This window comes from Mirounga angustirostris, unplaced genomic scaffold (assembly GCF_029215605.1).
Source record: "Mirounga angustirostris isolate CCGP_5_RB_7025 unplaced genomic scaffold, mMirAng1.0.hap1 SCAF_7, whole genome shotgun sequence".
NCBI lineage: Eukaryota > Metazoa > Chordata > Mammalia > Carnivora > Phocidae > Mirounga > Mirounga angustirostris.
In genome coordinates, this window is record NW_026991715.1 from 122,071,103 (window position 1) to 122,077,293 (window position 6,191).

The window sequence follows — 6,191 nt, forward strand, 5'->3', positions numbered from 1 at the left end:
ATCAAATCTCTTCTTCTTAGGGAAAAAACCTCTTGTCCAGAGTCAGATTATGGAAAGGTCAATCTGTAAAGTCTGCTGAGTCATCATTAGGATAAGCTAACTCACATTTCCACATCTCATTCCATATATAAACCCTAAAAAATAGATAGCATCGGGGCTCCTGGGTGGCTCAGTTGTTAAGGTTCTGCCTTTGGCTTAGGTCATGATCCCAGGGTCCTGGGATCGAGCCCCACATTGGGCTCCCTGCTCCGCAGGAAGCCTGCTTCTCCCTCTCCCGCCCCCCCTGCTTGTGTTCCCTCTCTCGCTGTGTCTCTCTCTGTCAAATAAATAATAAAATCTTTAAAACAAACAAACAAAAATAGATAGCACCCTTGAGGAGAAATTTGAAAACACTACTCCCAGCATTGGCTTAACTTTTGGGTTGTCTGCACCAAACAGGAGCAGTCTCATTTAGCAACAAGTTGATCCAGATTGTTAAATCTGGATAAGTAAAGATGTTATGCCCAGAGTTTATTTCTGTCCGTATAGGTTTTGTTTGGCTGTCCTGGTTGGTACAAAGGCTCACCAACATCTGTGACAGGCTCTTCTGATAAGAACAGATACTACACTTGATCTTAGCCAAAAGGCCGAGAAGCGATGTGTGACAGGCTCTTCTACAATCCCTAGATCCCTTCTTCTCAAGACAAACGTGAGTCACCACCATCCCCACATTCCAGCTTCCAGGGAGGAGAACGAAAACAGAGGTCTGCCTCCTTCCCTTCTAAAGGCATGACCAAGAAGTTGTACAGAGCATTGTCGCTGCAAAACAAACAAACCTTTTAGAATTTCTAAAAGTAAAAAAAAAAGTAGAAGAAGGATGAGCCCAAGCGAGGACAGCTGCCGAGGATATACCGTCTTCACAGATAGTGCTCCAGAGCTCCAGAGAAGGAATGTCCAATACAGAGTTGTATAGGTTTTTTGCTACATCAAGAGTTAGAATCACCACTACTAAGGACATTTTAGAAAATTACAGACTTTATCTTATGCTTTTAGTATGTGCCAGGTCGCAGGCTTCAGAGGTACGAGAACAGAACTTAGGGAGACTTCTATCTTTAATCTGAAATGTTTCTTTTAGTTCATTTGCTAACGAAGCAGATGTGCAATGTGTGCTGAGTGAGGGCAGGAATAGAGCCCCTACTTTGAAGTTCGATAAGTCACTCTGACCTTGGTAAAAGTATAGCTTCCCTGGGAGCCTAGGGGCAGGGCCCACAGACGTTAAAAGTTGAAAATTTCCTTTATCAGCCCCTCTGCTCACATCCTACTGCCCAGAGCATTGTCATGTGATTCCTTAGTGGCAGAGAAAGCTGGGGAATGTATTTTTTTTTTTAGGTTATTTATTTATTTATTTGACAGAGAGAGAGCACAAGCAGGGGGAGAGACAGGCAAAGGGAGAGGGAGAAGCAGACTCCCCGCTGAGCAGGGAGCCCAGTGTGGGACTCAATCCCAGGACCCTGGGATCATGACCTGTGCGGAAGGCAGATGCTTAACTGACTGAGCCACCCACGCGCCCCTGGTGAATGTATTCTTTAAACACCTATTGCTATATACTCCAGAAGAAGAGATGAATTGGAGAGACAACTCAGAGTCTCTGTAATATGGAGCTAGAAGGGAAACACTTTGACAAGTTTTAAAAAATTGATCCACTGTAGTCAGTGCATGTGATTTTATAAGTAAATCTGTCTCTACGTACACTTCTTTAATAAAAACCACTCCCACCCTTACTTCTATTCAGTAAATATTGAAGAAAGATATTTAGGGAAAAAAATTTAAAACAAGACCATAATTTTAGACCGCCTGAAATAGCCAAAGGATTTGATCTAGCCTTTTCCTTGCTTACCACATGATTAGTATTGGGTAAACTTCATTTTGAAATGAAAGGGGGTGAACTTCACACATGATACTCAGGCAGATGACCCGTATTTATTCATTAAGTGGTTAGTGGTTATCTAGTGAGGGGCCATGGCAAGGCACTTGGCTAAGCATGGAGGATGGAAATGGATAGCGAAGCACGCATGGTCCTTGTCTTCATGAAGAGAAGACAGACATCAGTCACGCAAACACACAAATAGAAGCACAATTACAAATGGATGGAAGAGCAATCAAAGTTGACACAGAGTGTGGGGCAGTACCCTGGCCATGGGGACATGAAGATAAACAAGCCCTTGGGGAACACAAGAAACTTCTCCTTTCACATTCTTGTACCAACTCCATTTCTCTTTGTGTATCTTTCGTTTTGAGGAGAGCCCTAAGGGATTCCCCACAAATATGCTACCCAGAAAGGTAGCTTATTAGCTTCCAGGCACCACAGTGACACCTCTCAGAGCGCTCTGTTGATAGAGCAATTAATTTTCTAGTTTTCGACCAAAGAATCCACGTAACCTGTGTGAATAATAGAAAACAGCTCAGGGATGTGTTTGTCTCAAACCATACTCTCAGCTTCTCTCGTGGAAGTCTTGTTGAGTTGCCAAAATGATAATTGACCTCACTAAAAACATCCCAACAGTCAGGGCTCAGCAGAAATTGAGGAGGATACTGGAAAATTGTCATTGTTGTGCCAAGCTGCTAGGTCTAAATGAAAAGAGTCAGGTTTTCCCTGACAGGAGATTAAGGTACAAAATAAAGTAACACCTCTGGATTATCTATTATCCATGATTTTTTAGAGAGCTGTGGTTTCTAGTTTCATTATACACACAGATTTTTTAAATTTTATTGTTACTATCTTGTGACTACTCATTTTACAAAGTCCCACTCAAGATCCCCCACCTCCTAATTGCCCCCTTGGCTCACGGCTGCCTCTTCCACCACATCCAGATACTCCAGGATAGCACTCACTCAATTCTCAGCTCTGCCTTCAAGCCCCCAGAAGTACCCTGTTCTTGTTCTACTCCTCAGTGTTCAGCAAAAATAACGCAATTTTTAAAATACTCAATAATTCAATTTTCTAATGCACGAGCACCTGCTGGTTTTAATAAGAAAAATAGCAAAGGGGATTATTCCTGAAGTCAGGAGATGAAGTTGTTAGGTCTGTGGAAGACATGGTCTCATCAACAGTAAAATAGAGTTAAGAATAGCTGGCCTCCTTTACCGTGTGGGGCTTTGATAAGATGGAGTATATGAAAACATTTCGAAGATGACAACACTCTATAAGCCAAAGGTGAGAGAATAGGAATGTCTCCTGAACACACAGGATGTGAGATGTCTTAAAGACTCTGAAGATCTTGTTGTGTTCTTAACTATATTCCTCCCTCAAATCTCAATATAACCTAGTTTATCATGATCAAGAAGTTTGCACTTGCAATGTTGTTCTTTTAGATTGAGTATTGGGTCTCCAAAAGTCCCTCTGGCAATACACAGATCTACCCAGTATTGGTAACAACTGAACCTCAAGGGTAGGCCCAGGGAGAAGGTTATCAGAATATTCCATTTTGTTCTTGCCAAATGGATGTGATACCTTAGAGAATGAAATACAACATGAGTAAATTTGGACTGAAGAGAGAAAATTCAAGTTCGAACTGAAACGAACTATTTATGCACTTGGGTAGAACACAGGAGGATAGAAATTAGGATTGGTTCCAAATGGGAAATGTGGAGGCAAGTAGTATAGAGAAATTTCATCTACTTAAACCACATGACTTAAACTAGACAAGAAGAACCAAGTTTGTATATAAAAACTAACTTTCTTTCCACATCCCTTTCATCATATCTTCTATGAGGCTCAGTTTCCTTATTTGTGAAATGAGAATAGTAATGCTCACCTTATAGTTCTGTTGAAGGATTAGATACTAAAATAATGAAAAGCAATAAGATACAGTGTCTTAAATTTTATTGAGCACATACTCAATAAATACTTTCCTCCCCTTGTACTACCTGTGAAAATTTACTGTTTGAGGTTTTTATTAGGGGTGCAGAAGGAAGAATTAGCATAAAGGGGAGAAAGCAACATTTAAATTCTCCCTTTGGTGGGATTTTTTCCTCCTTATTTGGGAACTAGAAAGTTCATGTACATGGTTCATGTAATAAAGGAGAAAACAAAGAAAAGAAGAAGCAAGGGACCCTAAACGTTGTGTAGAAATATTCAGAACTTGAAGGTGATAAGGCATGCACGCATGAAAGAACACAGAACTTTTAGGGCTATGCTGGAAGGAAGGAAGCAGATATAGGAAAGTCATCCAACCGCTGGTGGAACGTTCAAGGTTATCAAGCAAAAGGGATAAGGCAGAATGACTCACGTCAGTGCGCTGGAAGAAATTGCAGTTGTGGTTCTGAACTTACCCTCGGTATTTAAGAATTTTGAAAGAATGAGAGAAATGCAAAACAACACAAATACTGCAGAGAGAAAAAGTCTTAATTTTCAGGTGGATCCTGAGAACTATAATTTAATACCCCCCAAAATTTTTAAGGTGGATTAGTAAATATATAATTAATAAGCTCTTGGAAAAGAAAGATATGATTGCCAAGAATTTTTCTGAATCTCTCTGAATGGCCTTGATTGATATGATTCTTAGACTCATTAGGAGTACCATAAAGGGTGTGTTTTTATTTTGACTGAGCACTTAACAAAAACCCTTTCAGTGGTGTAGTCAAGAGAGAGCACTATGTGATGGGTACTTACAGAAAAATCTCTAGACTTATTGAGGATCAATGCTCAAATAGCTGGTTCCTCAATGTCAGTAAGGACAGAATAATCTAGAGTCCGGCTACAGATTTCAACCCCTGCTTGATCTTTCTTGCCCTTGTCTGTCCCATCCCTAGAAACTGACTCTCCACGTCCTCCCAATATGATGAAGCAAAATATACATTGAAAACTTCCCTTACCCAGAATATGGGAACTTGGAATTGAGTGAAAATTCTAGTGCTACTCCCCAGAGATCAGTTCCTTAGTCTCCATTTCTGGGGGGAAAGCATTCTTTTACTCACTGTCTTAGTTTGGGCTGCTCTCGCAAAGTACAATAGACTGGGTGGCTTACAGACAGAAGAAATTTTATTTCTCACAATTCTGGAAGCTGGGAAATCCGACATCAAGGTGCCAGCACGATCAGGTTTTGGTGAAGACCCTCTTCCAGGTTGCAGACAGCCAACTTCTTGTATGCTCACATGGCAGAAGTAGGAAGAGAGAACTCTCTGGAGTCTCTTTTATAAGGGCACTAATTCCATCAATTGCCTAATTACCTAACTTCTAACAATTTGAATTGTGTCAGAATGGAAGAGTCTATGTGAAAGCGGTAGAGTCCCTGCCCCTGGAAGTTTTCCAGCAGAGGTCAAGTTGCCACCTGCTAAGAACTGGAAGGAGGGTGAGGAGCGGGGTGGGGGAGTCTATAGTAGAGCACATATCAGCATCTCCAACTGGAAGATTCTGTCATCCATCCATATTACTCCACCACTTTCCAAAGGAAAGAGGGATGTTTCACAGGCATTAGAAAACTGTTCAGACAAGCCTGATACTCCTCAGTGCAGTCGGCACAAATTGAGACAAAATAGCCCTTGTGAAAATTGTTAATTCAATCACTAAAATAAAACTGTCTAAGTGTGCATATGGTACTCATTTAATAAATCTTAAAAAGTGACACTTCCTGACAGGCAAGGGAAATATTTAAGTGCCAACTTCAGAACCACAAATCTGTCTAAATACTATAACTTGTAAATGAGATTTGCCAATATATAATGCAAATATGATATGCACACACACGCTCTTTAAAATATTTTTCCTTATCGTGTGTAACTTTGCCTTTCTAAGGCAAGTGTTTATAGCTGAAATGGTATGGAATTGCTGTTTTTAACCATACTTTCTTATCTTTTCCTTAGTACCATTTTTTCTACTACATCAATATTTTGTAAATAGGGGTAAATTTAATTACTCTAATAGAGCCCACATGTTGTTAAGCCATGGTAGATAGTAGATTTTGCTTTGTGTTAACCTTAAAACCATATGCAATATAATGATTGCATGACCATTTGGATGACCAAAATATATTTGTCATATACATCTGGTCTTCATCCATCGTTCTTAGTTCACAGCTCCCAAAACCCTTGGAATTTCCTAGGTGTTGAGAGTCATAAAGGTGATTTTGCTATGTTAATGAGGTGACTTGGGGTGGGGGGGCTGGTTGCCAGTACGGTCAACCATGTGATTAGAGTGTTGGAATTCTCTATCC

General features: G+C 40.4%; 1 pseudogene; it reads right to left on the bottom strand.

Moving 5' to 3' along the window:
- Nucleotides 1-415: 415 nt before the first annotated feature.
- On the bottom strand, nucleotides 416-638 carry LOC123836963 (U2 spliceosomal RNA; annotated as a pseudogene).
- Between the last annotated feature and the right edge of the window lie 5,553 nt (nucleotides 639-6,191).